General features: G+C 37.3%; 1 pseudogene; it reads left to right on the top strand.

Annotated features, from left to right (window-relative positions):
• The first annotated feature begins 8919 nt into the window (after positions 1-8919).
• On the top strand, positions 8920-9488 carry LOC103738174 (annotated as a pseudogene).
• The last annotated feature ends 11768 nt before the right edge of the window (positions 9489-21256 follow it).

Genomic DNA, 21256 nt, shown 5'->3' with positions numbered 1-21256 from the left:
GGATGTTAAAATATAATGTCATCTTCCTTTTGGTGTATCCCTTCTAAGTTGGATATTTATGTGTTCACTTTCCCTCAAAGTAAATGTTTAGTAACCATTGAATTTGTTCCATTTATAGTTAATTTTTATGCTTCTTCCTCAAATATAACTCACTTTTTTATTTATTGATTTTTTTTGTGTATTTCATAAGAACATCCCAAACAATCTTATTCATCTATATATCCACATCCCAACTGACACCCTCCCATCCCCCATCCCCCCCGCTGGAGCCCATATACTCTGTCATCCCTGTTACTGTCCACTGTGTTGTCAGTGCCCCCAGCTGTTCCCCAGTACTTATCCATCCATCCTATCTATAGTTCCTTTATTTTAGGAAGATCAGCTCTTCCTCATCTAGCAGAAAGCTGTTGCCAATACTGCTTTAGCTAAGATTGGGGTCTGCTGTTCATTTTCCCAGTTCTTTGCTGGGTTACTGTCTGGGAGTCTCTTGGGTCACCCTGGCCAACAACTCAGAGGATAATATCTCCTGTCTGGCATTGTTTCTTGTTATGTAGCTTTTAGCTATGCACATGGAGTCTTAAAGAATTATATTGATCCCTTTAATTTTGGTTATACTATCCTTTTGGGTATTTAAGACCATGCAGTTGGCCCAGAAAAACCAATTTATTTTTACTCTTAAGGTTGTTTTAGGATCTGTTTCTCAGGGGTCACCTGGGCTTAGGAGGAGCTCCTGGCTCTTTTCTTCTGCTAGTTCCATCTATGTGAAGATAAGTCAAAGGTCTTACTCAACCATGGATGGCTTCACTTGGAAGCATAGAGGAAATGTTTCCTCTGTGTTGACCCTCCTCTTTGTAGATTGGAAACTGGTTCAAGTCCATCTGTTGGGCTCCATGGCCTCCTTAATCCAGAGGACAGGTGACTCATCACAGTTATAGGACACTTTGAGAGATGCTCCACAGTCCCCTGGAACTTAGTCAACTTTGGAGGGCAAGGAGCAAAAACTGTCCTTTATGTCCCTATGACCAAATTAGCATAGGCCTCAAAGTATGGCTGTTAAACATCCAAGAAGTTTAGTTCTACCAGCCTGGTACTTATAATTACCATGTGCTATGTAGCTAAACTTGGGCAAAGACCAAACGTTCTCAGATAAACCTTGCCTAGACATATATTCTTTGATCTAGTTGTATGTATAATTTTTCAGTAGGTTGTTGGACTAATATGGTTCCCTCTGTCTTTTTTAAAACTGGCTAGGCATTATTTATCTCTCACTTTGACCCTTCCACCATGCTTTTCCCATTTAAAGTGCCCCTATTTTTCCCATTTCTCCCTTAACAATACCTCTCTTGAGCTCCTTCTTTCCCTTTATCCCTAAAGTTTCTTGTATAAACCTTCCTCCCCCTCCCCTTAAAATAACCCCATTTTTATACATATATATCTTATTAACAACAGTTTCCTACTGTTCTTCTCTTTCAGATTCTTTTTTTCCCTTTACCTCCCTGGCTCTTTTTCATTATCCTGGTTCATACAATTATGTCTGGACACGTACTCACTTATAAAGATTTAGTGCTAGGATCCACATTTGTTTTTCTGAGTCTGTGTTACTTCACTTAGTATAACAGTTTCTAGTTGCATCCATTTACCGCTAAATTTTCATGATTTCATCTTTCTTTACTGCTGTGTAAAAAACTCCATCATAAAAATGAACCACAATTTTTGTTATCCACTTGTCAGTTGAGGGACACTTAGGTTGCTTCTGTGTCTTAGTTATTGTGAAAAGAGCAGCAAAAAAAATGGCTGTACAAGAGTCTCTGTAATAGGATGATTTCTTTGCGTATATGCCAGGGAGTGGTACAAATGGGTCAAATGGTAGGTTCATTTCTAGCTTTTTAAGAGTTCTCCACACTTCTTTCTATAGGGTTTGAACAAGTTTGCAGTCTCACCAGCAGTGGATGAGCGTTGTCCTTTCCCCACATCCTCTCCATCATTTGGTATCATTTGTTCTCTTGATCATAGCCAGTCTGACTGGGGTAAGATGAACTCTTAAAGTGATTTTGATTTGAATTTCCCTAACTGCTACAGATGTTAACACCTTTTAAGATGTTTCTTAGCCATCTTTATTTCTTCTTTTGAATACTCTCTGTTTAGCTCCTTAGCCCATCTTTTAATTGGGTTACTTCCTTTCTTGATTCTTTGTTTTGTGAGTTCATTGTATATTCTGGATGTTAAACTTTTTTAAAAAAAATATAAACTTATGACATTTACAGGTTAATTCTGTTTAAATACATATCCACCCCACTGTTCTCCATTGTATACCCTTCTTCTACACTTTGTACATATGTAGGTTGAACTCTGCAAAATTTTTTGGGTTTACTTGGGATTGTTTATATTCTCACTAGAGTTTAAACTCTATAAGGCAAAGATATTTCTGTTTATACATTAACCTCAAATAAATGTAGGGCTTGTTATAGAAATTCAGTAACTGTGAAAAACAGTTTTAAAATTCACAATGTAAAAGTGATATCTGATAATGGAATGTTGCTGGAATTCACACATAGTTCTTAAAACTCAACAAGAGCTTTCTCCCTGCTCTCCACCAATGGCTTCTTCCTAGTTTCATAAATTTCTTTGAACAATGGAAGGTGGCTAACAAAGAACTCAGAACTGGACAGAGTGCAGAGTACAAGTATCTATGGAATGTTCTGCCACAAATGGGACATCTATATAACTTCCCTTCTCCAAGCCTCAGGGACCATCATAGAAGAGGAGGCAGCAAAATTCTAAGAGCCAGAGGATGGGGAGCATCAGAATGAAACTGTATATTCTGGGCATAAAAAAAGACCACTGCTCTCATGGGCTCACAGAATCTGTGGTTATCTGATTGAGACCTATAAAAGATTAAGTCGGCACAGAGAGGAGAGCAGCTCACAAGCTCTACTCCTAGTTGAGGAGCAGTGAGGGGCAGCATTGACAAGTGATTGCTTCTGGGCAAGGGAGACTCAGTTTTCTGAGTCTGGTAAGTCAACCTCATTCCAGAAGAGGGCCTCACACACAGGAGTGTATTGTGAACATAAATTAGACTCAGTATATATATGAGGGGAAGTTGGGAAGGCGCGAGGGTGGGAGGAGTTGGGGGAAGGAGTGGGTGTAGATATGATTAAATACATTGGATGCATGAATGAAATTCTCAATTAATAAATATTACACATTAAAACACTTTACAATAAGAACATAAACAATTATTTTGAAATTGAACCAAGACCTTAATGGATAGCTTACCAAAGATGATATAGAGATGGGGAGTAAGAATGTAAAAAGATGTTCTCCATTACAGGTCCTCAAAGAAATGTAAACTAGAACAATAAGATGCCACTACAGACCTATGAGACTGGCAAAAATCTAGAACACAGACAGCACCAAATGCTAGTAAGAATGTGGAACAAAAAGAATTCTCATAGACTTCTAAGGAGAATGTAAAATAGTGCATCCCTTTTGTCAGCATGGTATGTTTATCCTGAACATGTTTTGCCATGTAGTCAATGGTCATATATCTTTATATTACACAGAGCGGATGAGAAACTTATTGCACAAGGAAACAGATTTTTATAGTCACAGTGTTCAGAACTTCCATAACATGAAAACAAATAAGCAGTCCTTCAGGAGAAGAAAGGATATACTGTTTCATAAAGACAGTGGAGAGTTATCCAGAGCTAAGAAGACATGAACTATGGGAGCCACAGTGCACAGAGAAAAAACTTAGATGTGTTTTACTAAGTGAAAGAAACTAATTTGGAAAGAACCAAACTGTATGACGTTCTGGTAAAGGTAAAGTCATGGAGGCAGCAAAATGGTTGATGGTTTCCAGGGCTTTGGGTGGTGGAAGAGTTGAAAAGTTATAACATAGTTGAAATTTGGGGCAGGAAAGATTTCTTTTTATGATACTTTAGTGTGGATAGAAGTCATTTGACATTATGACAAAGGCCACAGAATGTGCTATACCAAAATAATTGTAGCATATGTACCACTCTAGTGTGGACATGCAGCAAAATGGTTGATGGTTTCCAGGGCTTTGGGTGGTGGAAGAGTTGAAAAGTTATAACATAGTTGAAATTTGGGGCAGGAAAGATTTCTTTTTATGATACTTTAGTGTGGATAGAAGTCATTTGACATTATGACAAAGGCCACAGAATGTGCTATACCAAAATACTTGTAGCATATGTACCACTCTAGTGTGGACGTGCTGCTACTGGTGTGTGTGTGTGTGTGTGTGTGTGTCTGTATAGAAGATATATAGGGAATCTGAATTGTTCAATTTTTTTTTTCATGAACTACAAGGCTGGGGGTATAGGTGAGCAATGGAAAATGTACTTAACATGTTGATGGCACTGGGTTCAGTCACTAGCACAAAATAATCATTGGTTGTCACCTCAAAAGACTTAGATCAGCAGATATAATAGATGATTTATAAGGTGATTTCCCACCTTATTTTTTTAATCTTTTTCTGTAAGGGAATGAATGAAAAGATAACAGATATCGTATTTAAATTTTCAATTTTTCACTTTTTGGGAAGGTTCCTGGATTAAGATGAGTTGGAAAAATTAGCATTCACTGACCTATTGTTTTCATGAATCTGAATATAGATAACTGAATCATCCAATGATCCAGCAGATTTTGTGATTTTCATTTTATCCATTCATTTTCCCCTCACTGTCTTTCATTTCCAGCATGCAAAGTAATTTACACACACACACACACACACACACACACACACACACACTTCTATCTTCTTAAATATCATTTTCAATGTTAATAATTTTCAGGTGCCTGACTATCATTTCTGCTTTTCATCCAGATGTCTGGACTGAACTCCTGTGCTGATTCTTTGTGCTGTGTCTGTCATCCTTTTGAAGTCCTTTCCCTAGGCACATATTTTCAGTCTTCTATTCGTTATTGTGCTTTGAAGTGTCTCCAAATTCCATTATCTTTTTGATTTTCCCTGAAGTCCCAACTGAATAGAAAGGAGAATTAGTTTTGTACATCTTCCATTTAGCTGTTCCAACTGAGACTATTTGATTGATTCTAATTAATAACATACATTTCTGGCCCTTTGGCTAATTGCAAAAACCCATCAGCTTGGAGATGCTGCTCGCTACACTCTAGGTAGAACTCACCACAGCTAAGGCAATGCTTCTTACCAGAGACTTTGGTCTAGTGAATAGATCACCTCTGAGAGCAACATCCATCATTTGCTCAATTCTTGAAAGAAAAATTATCCCTTTTCCTTTGCAAGGTGGAGAAAAGCCTTCACAGATATACATACAGCTAACAATCTGGATCAACAAAACACAGATTGGTCAATAACATATAAAGTAGTCCTTCCCATATTTTTTTAAATGAATAACCATTGTTATACATTTTATAGCATATAGTATCATTTAAATTCACATAAAAATGTCAGCTAAGTAAACCATTTCCATTTAAAATTCTCTTTAGAATTAAAGAAAACATATTTTGTTTTGTTATGCCTTTTAGTACTGTCAAAAATTTTAATGTTTTATGTTTTAAATATTTCTAAAATACAATTTTCTATTATAAAATATGCATAATGTACTTCATTTGTAAAATTAAATTTTGCAACATATGTTTAGTATTTATAATCAAATCAACAAACATTTTCTGTAATGGGACTATACCAGTCATGGAACTGTAAGGTCTAGTAGGAATTTATGATTTTGTAGGAGAAATAACAACATAAAGGAGATCCCCCTTTGGTATGGGTGCCACCTGGAAAGAGGACTAAAGATTCCCATTCAGGTGCAGTACTGAGTATTAATTCCTTTGAAAAATTTTCTTCTTTTTTAAAAAAATTATTTTTGTGAATTTGGTAAATGATTATTGATTTGCCTTATTTCCTTCCTTCCCAGTCCCTTTCCAACTCCACCCATTTCCCCTCCCACTCCTTCTCAATTTCTTTAGTTTCATGTCCTCTTATTTACTATTGTTGCATACATACACACACATGTATGTATAATGTACTGAGTTCATTTAATGGTGCTCATGCTTATCTGTGTTTAGGGCTGAAGTAGATAACCTCCCACAGAGCTAGTCCCCAGAGAAAACAGATTCTTCCTTCCTCAGCTCCCGTTGATTGCCTATAGCTCTTCATCTTTAGGCAGGACCCTGAAATTTCCATCATCCACATTGGCATGTCAACAGGTTTTGTCATTATGCAGATCCTGTTAGATTATCATACGTGGAGATTTCATTGGAGTAGCTTCCCTATAATGTCTAGAATGCCTTAACTAGTAGCAGGTGTTCTGTCCCTCTGGCTCTTACATTCTTTCTGCCCCTTCTTCTGCTATGTTCAATGAGTTTTAGGTGTAGAGGTTGTATAGTAGATGTATCACTTTATACATGTTCTCTCTCATTTGTGGATCCTAGCTCCAACTCTTTGGATGTGAGTATATGTTTTGATGTAACCTCAGGGATCAGGAACATGGAAAAAGGGAGAGCAGGGGAGAAGGAGCTCAAGGGAGGTAAACTAGGAAGAGACAGGAATGACTAGGGGAAATGGGGAAAATGGGGGCTACTTTAAATAGGGAGTGAGGAGGGAGTGCTACACATGGGGAGAAAGAGGAAAAAGAGATAAGTAATGCTTACATAGTGTGAAAAGCCAAAGGGAAATGTAGTATTTAATAAGTCTACTGAAAATACACATATAATATAAATGTGAGTACATGTGTATACCTGAAGGCTGTATAACAAAAATCACAGTGACAGACAAGGGAAAACCTCTTTGAATTATTGTTCAGGGTGGTCCAAGAGACTCCCAAAATAATATAGGCTATTGCCACAGCCCTTGATTGCCTCTCAGAATTTGAAGGTAAGATGTTATTGTTGAAGATATGTCATATTAGGACTTGGAGCAATTGAGCTGGAACTGTCCTGAAAGCCTCCTTTCTGTAGACTAGCTGTCATAGTATCTGAAAATATTATGTAATCTCCCAAGGTAGAAAAATCAATCAATGGTCCTACCTCTCTGTGAAGTCTACCCCTCTGTAAACCGTAAGAATGACTGGCCCAGGAATCAATCTCTTATTGGTGCAGTATTAAAATTTTTTCTTGGGGATAATCAACAGATGTCTAATTGGACTTGAGACCTGCTCAGTGGGAGGAACCTCATGCCTGGTACTGTTAACAGCCAAGTACAGAAGGCTCAAGAAATCATAGACCCTAGAGAAGAATTTACTTCTGCCACATTCTTAGACCAAAGTAATTTCCGACTATATTCTAAATACATTTCATTAAATTACAGACAATTGTACCTCTCACCACTTTCCAAAGCAACTTCTTTTTGCAATAGAGGGAGATTATCACAAAGTTCCACAAGTGCTCAAATGCAGAGAATAAGTGACTGTGAGATGCCCATCCCTAAGTGATGTTTTTCTTCTTTTCATGTAAGAGCTTACTATGTAGCTCAGGCTGGCCTTGAACTAATGATCTTATTTCAGCATCCTGAGCACTCAGAATGTAGTCATGTGTAACCATACCTACAGTGTGAATTTTGAATGAAGACTTTATCAGAAAGCAGTTGGGAAGTATATCATGGAGGAACAAAGAATGTTGTTAGGGAACTCTAATTTGATTAATGATAGGAATTGATGTATTGGGCTCATTTCCAAGCACTTTATGTGATATAGTTACACGCTTCATTTTTTCAGTAACTCCATTGCATGGACACTTTTATTATCCATGATTTAAAAGTGAGAGAACTAAGGAAGAGAGAAGTGAGTCATTTTCCCAGGGTTATGACTTGTGGAACTGGGCTTTGGCCCAGACAGCTTAACTCAGGAGCATAACCACGATGCAAACCTGGCTCCCAGGTTTATTGTAGGCGAGGCTTGTCTGTGCATGGTCATGGTCTGTGCAGCTCTTCTCTTATTCTCTTGTTCCCTTATCTGCTCCCTTTTCTTTTTGCTGAAGAATTTGGAAACCAATAAAGGTGAGGAAGACACAATATGTTGCATAGACCATGAATAGATGATAGCACTGCAAGATGTTCCTTGATTAATTACAGTGGGCCAAGCAAGAAGGAAACACCAGTTTAGTGGAAACCAATGAAATCTCTGTGATGAGATGAGGTTGAGTTGTCATGCTGAATGAAAGATCTTGCACTATATATACTTGTAATGAATTCAGATTTGGGGAATTTCCTCTCTAAATGTGAAATTATTCAAAAGGGAGGAACATAAAAAAAATCTTTCAAAGTAGTGGCTTCTCCTAGGGTTCCTCTTTTGGTAATAGTGGTTATTTTGCAACATGAGCACAAACCAGCCATGAATATGACTTATTTTGGCTTTAATAAATTTCAAAGTAATTAATGTGGCCCAGGCCTTGTTACAAATATTCTCCCTGAATTAACTCAGTCTTTATAAAAAAAAACTAAGAAAATCACAGGCAGTTGTTTTACAGATGAGTAAACTGAGTCATGACAGACCATGTTACCTCCCAACGTCATGCAGTCACACCACTGTGTGACTTGATGCCCGTTTTCTGGTGTGTCTATGTCATGCAATGCCTACCGATGTCAAAAGAGAGTATTGGCTCTCCCTGGAACTGGAGCTATGAATGGTTGTTAGCCACAATGTGAGTACTGGGAACTGAACCCGGGTCCTCTGTAGGAGCAGCCAGTGCTCTTAACTGCTGTGCCATCTCTCCAGTCCCTAAACTCATGCTTATTTTTGAGGGCCTACTATATGCCTGAAAAACAGGCACAGGTGTGCTTATCAGAGAAAGGGTGAAGAGCATGTGATTTTTGACCAGACAACTAACAAAAGATAGATTCTAAACTCAGAAAGAAACCTGTCTAAAGTTATTCTTTGGGATCCTGTATGATGTGGCATTTGTTGGTCTACCAGGCTTATGAGTAAAATACCTCAGAGCAGAGGCCAAGGCAGGTGGAGGTGGCAGTGCCCAGGCTCAAGTAGGAGTAGAACAAGGGAAATGAGAATTTTAGTTTTGAGATTATATGGTGCTGGAAAAATAAAATTTTGTACAGATTATACACTGGAGAAGTCATTACTACTATTCCTACTATGGATTTAATGTAGACTCTGACATACAAAATCTTAAATTCCAAGTTTAGAACATAGGAGGATGACAGATATTAGGTTACACTGAAGATGTTACTATTCAGACACAGATGCAGTCATTGATGTAGTTGACTGTTGTGAATGAGAACAAACTGATATTTCTGAAGCAGAGTTACTTGTTGTGTTAGAGGAATAAGAACTGAGAAAAGTCATTTTAGTGATGTTTGCAAATAAGCAAGACATGAAGCAGGCCATGACACCCTCAGAAATGGCAAAAATATTTGGGTTAGCAGCTTTGAAGGACAGAAGATGGCAGATATTTAAAACATCAGCAACCAAAGGCAGTGGCCTCATAAGACAGTGGAATGGTTAGTTGAAGCATTAAAAAGAAGACAGTAAATCCATCATATCAACTTCTGTGAACCAAATGCTACATCGCAAATAATTCCTTTGGAAATAGATGTGCTTCAGGTGACTGAATATTAAAACTGTATGGCTGCTGGTGTATACAGGACCAACTTCAACATTTGTAATAAACATAAAAAATAAGTTTGGTGACAGGGTAATGTTATTGAATAACCCAAATGGTCTCTGTCATGTAAACTATTTCTTCCTTGATTTCTCAGGCTAAGATATATATTCTATATGTATGGATTTCTTACTTATGTAAAAGTATATTAAAGACTGCATACTCGTCCAGCCTACTCCACTCCCATCATATCTCCTTCTAGCCTTGGACCCAAACCCACTCCAATTACTTTATATCTGATTCCTGGAGTAGTTTCCTAACCCAGATGAGCTAATGTCCCTAGCATAGATTGCTAAATTCCTCCTCAGGTATTCCCAACCCTCATCTTCTGCTGGCTCCTAACCTACCTAACAGACTGGCCCACTCAGGACTCTGGTAAGTCAGAGCCCACCCACCATGTCTCTATTCCATTCCTAAGTAGCAGGTAGCCTCAATACCTCCAACCTACTCCCCCTTCCCTGGTAGCCTTGGACCCAAGGCTACTCCAAGTCCTCTGCCTCAGAGCCCTTGACTAACTTCCTAACCAAGCCTAACTAAACCTCTACCATACATTCCACTGGCTCCTGATCTGTATGACCCAGCCCAGCCTTCCTATTACCCTTACCAGCTTATCTATTACTGTGTATCACCAACTACCCAGAACACACCCTTTTATCTTTCATATCTGAGCAAAAAGCAACCAAGCTACATAAACAGTATAAAAGGAACCAAAATTAAATTAAGCAAAGGCAGAATAGAAGTTCTTACTGGACATACAACCAACAAAGAACATCTGTATGCCCAAACAGCAGCAGAAACACTCAAATAATAACAAATAATATGAAAAACAAAGAAAATATTCACCCCCCCAAAACCCACTAGTCCTGCAGAAGTGCACAGCAATGAGAAACAACCTGAAGAATGCAGGGACACAGAATTTAAAAGAACAATCATAAACATGATCAAAGAATTTAAAGAAAACACAAACAACTCAAAGAACTAAGAGGAGAGGCATAAACTTGTGATGAAAGCTCAAGAATATACAAATATGTGGTTTAATAAAATGTCAAAAACAATTCAGACTTGAAAAGTGAATTCACAAAAGAGATAGGAATATTGAAGGAAACCCAAACTGAAATGAACATGGAATTGAAAAACTCAAAAAGCCAATTGGAAACAACAGGAGAAAGTCTCACAAGCAGAATGAATGAAACGGAAAACAGAATATCAAGATGACAAAGATTAAGATCTGAACTCCTTAAGCAAAGACTATGTGAAATTTAAAAAAAAACAACAGCAACACAAGAATGGAAGATTCAGGAAATGTGGGACAACATGAAAAGACCAAACTTATACATCATAGGCATACAGGAAGGAGAAGAATCTCAGGCCAATGGCATTGACCAGAGATCTTCAACAGGGTTATAGAAGAAAACTTCCCTAAATTAAGGAAAAAATTATCTATACAGATTCAAGAAGCACATAGAATACCAGTTAGATATGACCATAACAGGAACTCCCTACAGTATTTCAGTAAAAACACTAAATGTACAGAACAAACAGAGGATAATGAAAGCTGTTAGAGAAAAACAAGTTACATATAAAGGAAAACACATCAGTATTACAGCTGACTTTTAAATGCAAACTATGAAAGTCAGAAGAGCCTGGGCCAAAGTATCGCCAGTTCTAAATGACCATGGATATCAACTATGAATACTTTATCCAGCAAAACTATCACAGTCGAAGTGGAATGGACAATTTTCCATGACTTGAATAGGCTGAAAGAATTCAGGTTCATCAAACCAGCTCTACAGAGAATACTAGAAGCAATACAAAGAACCAAAGATAGGAATGAGTATACCCAAGAGGCTATGACCAGAAAACAAAGAAAAGTATAATAACGGAAACACAAAATAAGGTTACAAACACAAAGAGGTTAAAATGACAGTATCCAATACACATCTTTCAATAGTAATACAAAATGTTAATGGCCTCAACTCCCCTGTCAAAAGACACAGGTTAACAGAATGGATCAAGAAAGAAAACTGATCTTTTTGTTGTCTTCAAGAAATGTATCCCACCTTCAAGTATAGACACTACTTTAGGGTGAAAGGATGGAAAATTTTTTCCCAAGCAAATGGCCATAAGAAGCAAGCAGATGTTGTAATTCTAATTTCTGACAAAATAGAGATCAAAAGGGTCACTTCATTATAATCAAAGGAACCATTGATCAAGAAGATATTGCAATCATGAACATATATCCACCAAACTCTGGAGTACCCAATTTCATAAAAGCAGTACTTGATGACTATAAAACACAGATTAGCCCCAACTCAGTAATAGCAGGTGACTTCAATACCCCATTATCTTCAATAGATAAATCAACCAGACAAGGAATAAATAGAGACACATCTGAACTAAATGACACCTTACATGAAATGGACCTAGACATCTGAAGAATATTACATCCAAGCACAAAGAATACACTTTCTACTCAGCAACTTATGAAATTTTTTTCTAAAATTGACCACATTCTAGGACACAAAACAAACCTCAAAAAGTACAAAAAATTGGATTAATTCCATGTATTCGATGCATTCTACCAGACCATAGTGCAATAAAGCTTATAATCAACAGCAAAAGAAGCTCTAGTAACTACTTGAACTCATGGAGATTAAGCAACATACTCATGAATCATGAATGGGTCAAAGAAGGAATTAAGAAAGAAATAAAAGTATTCCTGGAACTAAATGGCATTGAGAATACAACATATAAAAACATCTGGAACACTTTAAAGGCAGTCCTAAGAGGGAATTTTACAGCTCTTAGTGCCTACATTAAAAAATCAGAAAGAACACATGTAAATGACTTAACAGTACAACTCAAGACTCTGGAAAGGCAAGAACAAACCAACCCCAAACTTAGTAGATGATAAGAAATAACAAAAATCAGAGCAGAAATTAATGAATTAGAAACAAAATAATACAAAAAAATCAATCAATCTAAAAGCTGGTTCTTTGAAAAGATGACAAAGATAGACCCTTAGCCAAGTTAACCAAAAGAAATAAAGAGCAAATCCAAATTAACAAAATTAGAGCTGAAATGGGAAACATCATAAAAGACACCAAAAAAAAAAATCCAGAACACTGTAAGGGAATACTTTAAAAATCTATACTCCATTAAATTCAAAAATCTAAATGAAATGGATGCATTTCTAAAGTCATGGATACCACCAAAGTGAAACCAAGAAGAGATCAACAACCTAAAGAGACCCATAAGAAAATTGAAGCTGTAGCTAGAAATTGTTATACTGAGTGAAATAACACAGATTCAGAAAAACAAATGGTATATGTTCTCTGTCATATATGAATCCTAGAACCAAATTCTTGTATGTGAGTATGTATCGTGATGTAACTGCAGGAACCAGGATAATGAAAAGGAACCAGGGAGGAAAAAGGGAAAGAAAGAACCTGAGAAAGAGTAACAGAAGGAGGTGGGTGTTACTAAGGGAGAAATGGATAAAATGGGGGTTATTTAAATGGAGGGAGGAGGGAAGGGTATACAAGGAACCTTGGGAATAAAGGGAAAGAAGAGCAAGAGAGGTGGGACCATAGGAGCCTGGTATCATCAAGGGAGAAATGGGGAAAATGGGGACACTATAAATGAAAAGACATGGAATAGTGAGACAGGGAAAGAGGGAGAGGAGAGATAAATAAGCCTAGCTAGCTTAAAGAAAAACAGAGGGAATAATATTAGACTAACAACCTACTGACAAATTACACATACAGTATCACTACATGAATCCATGTTTTAGCTAAAGGCTACATAACAAGAAAAAGTGCCAAACAGGAGAAAGCTTCCTTTAAGTTCTTGACTAGGGTGGCCCACAAGACTCCTAAAATTATAGAGGCTATTGCCACAGCCCTTGATGGCCTCCCAGAACTTGAAGGTAAGACCCTACTGTTGAAGACAGAACATACTTCAGACATAGGATTTGGAGCACTGGGGCTGGAACTGACATGGAAGTCACTTCCCCTGAAGGCTGTCTGTCATAACTTTGGAGAGCAGTATGCAAGGTGCTAAGGGAGAACATCAATCAATGGTCCAACTCCAGCTTCAATACCAAATAACCACAAGAATAGCTGGCACAGCATATGACATTGTTGCATTAGTGGCACTCTTATCTTCTGGGAAATCAATAGCTACCTAAATGGACTTAAAGCCCACTCAGTGGGAGAAAACTCATGTATGGCATCGTAAACATCACCAAATACACATGGCTGGAGAGATCATGGAGCTTAGAGTAAACCCTAAGACTGCCACATCCCTAGACCAACATAATTACTTACTATGTTAAAAGTAGGTGTCTTTATGTTTACACATCCCATTTATTTATATTTAAATATCCCAGTCAACACTCATCAAAGAAGCTTCTTTTGTACCAGACTGAGACTATTACAGAGTACCACATCTAGTCACACAGAGATATTGTCTGTGAATTGTCCAAGCCTAACTTCTAAGGCTCATGGAACATAGAACAAGGGGTAAAGAAGACATTAATGAATATTTCAATTCTCATTAATGAAGCCTTCTCATGCAACAGAGGACCAGGAACACAAAAGGTCACTAATGGCCAAAGAGTTAAGATGAAGAGTCTTCAGAATGTTGGTCCTTGGATAGGACTCCTATATTAAACTCTACTCACCTGGGGCTTAGGGACCATCACAGAAGAGGGTATGGAAAGATTGGAAGGGCCAGGGAGGAGGTGTATGACCATATGGAAAGAGACTCCTACAAGCTCCTGGGACCCTGCTCATATGAACTTACAGCAATGGTGTCAGCATACACAAGACACATACAAACTCAAGCAGATAAAAACCTAGCATAGAACTGGGGAAATGGACACTAGACCAAAATCTTAGCTGAAAAAATATTAGCAACTGATTACTGCTTGGTGAGGAAGAGCAGATCTTCCTAAAGTGAGGGACTCTAGATAGGCTGACTATATCTGGGGCACTAACTTGACACAATAGGCCTTAACACAAATGACAGAATGTATGAATTCCCCCCATCTCCCTCCCTCCCTCCTTCCCCCCCCGTGTGTGTGTGTGTGTGTGTGTGTGTGTGTGTGTGTGTGCGTGTGTGTGTGTGTATGTGTGTGTGTGTGTGAGAGAGAGAGAGAGAGATATGGGAAGGTGCCAGTGGGGAAGGAGGTATAAGGGGGTATAAAGATGATTAAGGTTGATTGAGACATTCTGTATGAAATACACAAAAAATCATTTAAAAAAACAAATAAAGAACTTGAAACAAAACCTCCTGACTACAGAAATTTCAGGTCCAGATATATTCATAGTATAGTTCTACTAGACATTCAAAGATTTACAACCAATACTCCTTAAAATATTCTAAAGGATAAAAGCAGAGGGAGAACTCCCAAACTCCTTCTATGAAGCCAATATTACTCTAATACCAAACCAGTTAAAGACACGACACATCCAAAAGATCACCCACCATATTCAAGTCGGCTTTATTCCAGAGATGTGGGGATGGTTCAATATACGTAAGTTAATAAGTGTAATAAAACATATAAACGAACAAAGACTAAGATCACATGCTCATCTCAATAGATGAAGAAAAGGCCTTTAACAAAATCCAACATGTATTCCTATTAAAAGTCCTAGAAGGAATTGGTCTGAAGGGAACATACCTCAACATAAACAACAAACCCATACCCAACGTCATCCTAAATGGAGAAAACCTGGAAGCCATTCCCATTAAAATCAGCAACCAGACAGGGCTGTCCACTATCTCCACTCCTTTTCAATGTAGTCCTTGAAACTCTTACAAAGGCAGCAAGACAAGAGAAGGAAATTATAGTAGTAATAACTGGAACAGAAGAAGTCAAATTATCCCTATTTGCAGATGATATAAAACTATACATTAGAGAAGACATCTTATGCCCACATACTCATAAAGTAAGAGCATTTCCTAAATCTTAAATGGGACCATGTCCATTCCAATTTCCAGGTCTCATATTTGGTTTTAGAGAAGTTGCCAATATGGCACAAATGATGAAACATTAATCACTGAAGTAGTTTGGAAAGGTCAAAATTAAACAGAATAATTCTGTGATCAGTTATAACCATGCCCATCTGCTATCAGAGAGACAATTATCTTGTAAGAATAAATGCACTACAATATAAGGAATAAACTTTTAAATCAATGGGAAATATTCATTTCATATAATATAATCTATTGAAAAACAAACCATACCCCACTTGATATAAAATGAGCCAGGTCGATCTTGATGGGATTATGACTACCATTGAGTAAGAACAGAGATTTCCCATGGGCTTCCACATTACTATTAATGCCAAAACTTCCATGAAGAAATTGTCCTGATGACATATGAAGTCATGCTAAGGGTCATGGACTGAATTCCTGCTCTCTTCTCTGGTGCCCTTCAGGTGCCCTTCTGATCTCAGTCACATTTATCTTGCATATAGAGTTTGCAACAGGATACGATGCATATGCTATGAAAATATGCCCATTCCAACATTTTCACAAAATTAAACGCTATTCTCATGCTATTATTAAACCTTTTCTGGATTCTCACTTAAGTAACTATCCATAGATAAATGTCTTAAAACTTAATTTGTATATCTCAGTTACAAAATTTAAAGTAGAGTGTTGATTATAAAAATTGATTTCATTTTTTAAAGCTAAAAGAATGTTGTAAAGAATCAAGGTTGTTTGGGAGCGATTGTTGTCCAGGGATAAGTGCCAATAATAGAGAGTGAAATTGCTTCTGCGGACAAGTCTTTTCAAGGTGCACATAATTGGAAATAATTTGCATTGATTTTAAGTTCCTCTGCTCTGACGGATTGTGCTGCATGAATTTTATTTATTTGTTTGTTTATTTATTTATTTGTTCATTTTTCTATTTTATGTGTATGAGTGTGTTGCCTGCATGTATGTGAGTGCACCCATGTCATGCAATTGATGCGGAGGTCAGAAATCGGCTTTGGATTCCCCTGGAACTGGAGTTAAGGACGGTTCATAGCTACCATGTGGGTGCTGGGAATCGAACCCAGGTCCTCTGCAAGGGCAGGCAGTGTTCTTAACTGCTGAGCCATCTCTCCAGACCCCACAAGAATGTTAATATGAAATATTCTGCTTTAGTTTCATTATTTCTACCACATTGTTAGTAAGCTGCATTTTCAATTTTTGTTTCCAAGAGAAGAATGGCAAGCTTAGAATGTACAGACTATTAGTCGATTTGGGATCCCATTAATTTGAAAATCACATTCTTTAAAATTAGTAATAATACTATTGACTTTTTGAAATTTGTTATCATTGTTAAAGCTTTTACTTGTTTTTGCATATAATTGGCATTTTAAACACATTTTTCATAAGTATTTATGGTTAGTTCCAGAAAGCAACACCTGGCAAATGCTTGGTCATTTCTTTTTCTTTTCTTTCTTTGTGACATTTCCACACCAAGTTCACATATATGTTTATTATTTACCATTCCTTCCTTTTTCTTATTCATTTCTTTTCTGTCCTTCCTTTCCTGCATCCTATTATTATTTGACTCTGAAATGCCCCCTATAATTTCACCCATGTGAATATTTCATCCACACTTGGTTGGTGCTGTTTTGGGAGTTTGGGGAACGTTAGGACTTGGTACCTGCTTTGAGAAAGTACATCACTAGGGGCCTTTGGAAGCTATACCCACTTCTGTGTCCAGGTTTCAGTCTTAGCATCTGGCTTATATACTATGAAGAAGCCACCACATACACTCCTGCTGCTGTGGACAGAGCTGCTTCAGGTGTCACAACAGACTATACCCTACCTGCCTTTGATAATCTAAACAACTGAAAGAGGGTGATGAATCTTCTTATTAATAATTTTTTTTCTAAAACAATTTGGACTCTGAGGTTAACCTTTGGAATACACATATCCATTTTGGATTACTGTTCTAGGGTATATACTCCATTCAGGTAGGGAGGGTATAATGGCCGCAACAGGAGGCAGCAGGTCGTCTAGTATCCATAGTTAATTAACAATTAGTGATGAACACTGGTGCTCAGCTAGTTTTCTCCTTTTTGTGCAGTTCAGGACCTCAGTCCAGGTAATTGTGCCAACCACATTTAGTGTGGGTTTTCCCAAATTAATCAACCCAATCTTGATAATTCCTCACAGACATGTCCAGAGATTTGTCTCCAAGGTAATTCTAGAGCCTGCTGAGTTGATAATTGCTTTAAACTATCACAAATCAACCCCTTGTCAATTTGGTACACACAGTGTCACTTTCAAGCAATAACTTTTCACCCCTTGTCTCCATAGGCTGATGGCCACCTTATAATGCAAAATGTATTTAGTCAATTATATAAGTCCCCATAGTCTTCAGTATTCCAACACTCTGAAATTCTAAAGTCCAATTCTCACCTAAAACTCAATGAAGTCTCTTAACTGTGAATTTCCATAAAATAAAAAAACAAACAAGTTAAATATTACAGTAAGTAATGACGTAGAATAAATATTACCATCCCAGAAGTGAAGTATGGGATCATAACAATGAATGATTGGACCAAAGCAAGACCGAAAACTCAGCATGGAAAACACCAAAGTCTTCAGTTCCATGTCTGGCATCTTGGGCTTGCAAAATAATCATCTGGGCTCCAAAGGACTTTGGTAGACCTTGGTTTCGCTGCTCGAGACACATACAGCCTTTCTCTAGTGCTGGCTCCACTGTGTGCATGTGGTTTTTCCTGTGAGATATCCCTGATTCTGGCATCTCAATATCCTGAAGTGCCCTCTCAGAGGCTCATGGAGGGAGTCCCACCCTGCCGCACTCTGCTTGGCCTCAGTGACTTTCTGGAATTGTGGTGTATGACTCCATGATTTTCTCAGTCTTGCATTTTTCATGCTACCAAGTTCTGCTACCAGCTTATTTTGGAGCCTGACACTCAGACCACAGATGTAGCAGCCTCTGTGCTGATCCTGTGAAAATATGTCCCTAGGCAGTTGCTTACAAGTAGCAGAGAACCCTTCCCATGGCAATCTCAGTTTAGGCTTTCTCCTTTTGAATGAATTTGAGTTTTCATAAGATTGAGCCTTTGACAGATGCAGTCTTGCTTTTAGGACATATTTTTATCATTCAAGTGCAAGGCAGGTGGAATCTGGAATCTCTTTGGCAGTTACAACCTCTTATTCAATAATTGCCTTGGCTCTAAATTGAGTTCTTTTTTTCATGACAAATTGTATATTTTAATATGTTTCTGCCCAATTTGTTGCTCTTCTTTAAACTGTAGCTCTAAATAAGAGGTCAAGAATAACCATGCCACAGTCTCAAAAATACCTTGCCTTGAAATTTGCCCTTCCATCACAGGTGATGATGTAGGTTATGGCAGTGGGTGATTTTGCAGTTCGTGACCCTGTTACCACCTTGCCCAAACCCCAGCAATTTTCTTTCTGCCCTTGTCTTTGCTTCTGGAGATTTTTCTTTCCTCTTTTATTTATGGACCTAAAAAGGAGGAAGAAGGGGAACTCCTTTCCCCTTTACTTCAGTGTTCTAGGTTAGAGTCTTATTTCTTTTCATAAATCTAATGTTCAATATTTCTGAGATTTAGCTAGTGTCCTATAGTTTGGTGTAATAGTCTCTTATCTTTCCAAACTCTTTATCCCTTTTTGAAGTTGTGAATCACATTTTCTTCCAGACTTGTGGGGATGTGGGTGGATGTTGTTGCTTCTCTGCCACCTTCTCTCCTTTCACTCCATTTATTTATTTATTGTTGTTAATGGAATTGAATTAGTAGGGAAAATGGTTCACCTTTGAAGAAAGTATAGTTTTAGTATATTAGTCAAATATTATGATCAAAAATAAAAAAATAAAATAAAGGTGTGAGCCTGACAGACACTCTAATTTTTTTGTTTAGAAGAAGCATTTTATTACAGCTTTAACATACTCAATAACAGTTTCTAGAGCAAAGATACATCTCTTTCTAAAGTGGCTATAAAAATTCTTAGGTTCGCTGTTGAATTAATATAGTTATACAATATTGAATTCAGTATAAGCCTAATTTTTGGCTCTTTATGTTACATTTCATGCTTGGCACACTGCAATTTTTCTCCTCTTTTGTTTTATATTTTCTTCTCTATTTGTTTTTTACTTACTCTTTTTTAAACATTGATTTTAAAACAGAATCTCATGTGTCCTCCAACTGGCTTCCTACTTGATTTATAGCCATGGCTGACTTTGAACTCCTGATCCTCCTGCCTTTCCTTCCGAGTGCCAGGATTGCAGGCATATACTACCATGCCTGGTTTCTGCACAATGAATTGGAGCAAGAGATTTCATAGACCTGTTTCAGTGTAATGAAAATAGCTCTGGTTTCTGAACATTTAGTAAGATTTGGAGTCTGGTAGAAGCTACACTCCTTGTTTTATGATGCTTTTTCCACAATTCATCATTAAAATCAAGTGCCAAAACTTATATAAGAATTTAGAAGCTGATTTTCATTCTGGCATTGACATATGTGCAAATTTGTGTATGCTGACTATTATCTTCAAGGATTTTGCTGATATCAAATGTGGATTGCTCTCTATCCTTAAGGAGAGATCGTTTGAAAATTGTGACAATATGTGAACAGATATTTAAGCCTACAAAAAGAACATGTATATTAAAATTAATGTTCAAACACTGGTGTCAAACAATAACCAGTCTTGTGTACATGTATAACAATGAGCTCCAACACAAAATAATCCTTGAATTTGGACTCCAGGATCTAAATAGGTATATATGTGTCTAATAATTCCTGTAACTATTAAACTGACTAAATCTTAAAATACAGTCATTGTAATGCCCTGGAAAACTGTAGCTCATGGAGACTAAAAATATCAATCCAGAGACACACATGCCTGAAACTCTGGTGATTATAATAAAGCCATTTAGTTGTATCCAATATTACTACTCACTGTTCCCCTGGAATATACACAAAGCATCTGTTAATGACACATTTAAGTATTGTGAACCCTCATTCACTCTGGAACAGAAAGTACAGGATATTGCAACAGGACATTCCACTTTAGTTCTCATGAAGAAACTAGATATGGATAGGAAATAGAGTATTTTTGTTTCACAGAACTAGAAAGAATTTTAGTTTAGTTATTTATGCAACAGTTTTGAACCCACAAACACTATAATAAGCATGAGCTGCCCGTGAGTTATGTTTCTGTTCATTCTTTTTCCATTTGAAAGGAGGCCTGATTTAAGAGTTGTCTAGTAAATGGTGGTAAACATGGCAATCCTGTAGTTTCTCCTTATTTTCACTCAAATTTGCTGTCTGGTAGGATAATTATTTTCTTAGTCTACAAACTCACTCCCTACAGAGCAACCATGGTAGTTTGTTTAAGAATAAATCTAAATTATGGAATGATCTTGGTTAAAGTCCCTAAATGTTTTCATTTACACTCAGAACAACAAAACTTTCATCATATTCTGCAAAACCTCATGTGATTTCTTTAACACCATCTTATTTTAATCCATTCTTGAAATGCTCAGCTACAGTCAATTCTTCAAACATTCTGAAATCTTTATTCTGCAGCAGGGACTTGATTATTATCAGCTTGAATAGTGCCACCTACCTATCCCTTA

Source organism: Nannospalax galili, unplaced genomic scaffold (genome assembly GCF_000622305.1).
Source record: "Nannospalax galili isolate Female #2095 unplaced genomic scaffold, S.galili_v1.0 scaffold17, whole genome shotgun sequence".
NCBI lineage: Eukaryota > Metazoa > Chordata > Mammalia > Rodentia > Spalacidae > Nannospalax > Nannospalax galili.
This window is presented reverse-complemented; position numbering and strand designations above follow the sequence as displayed.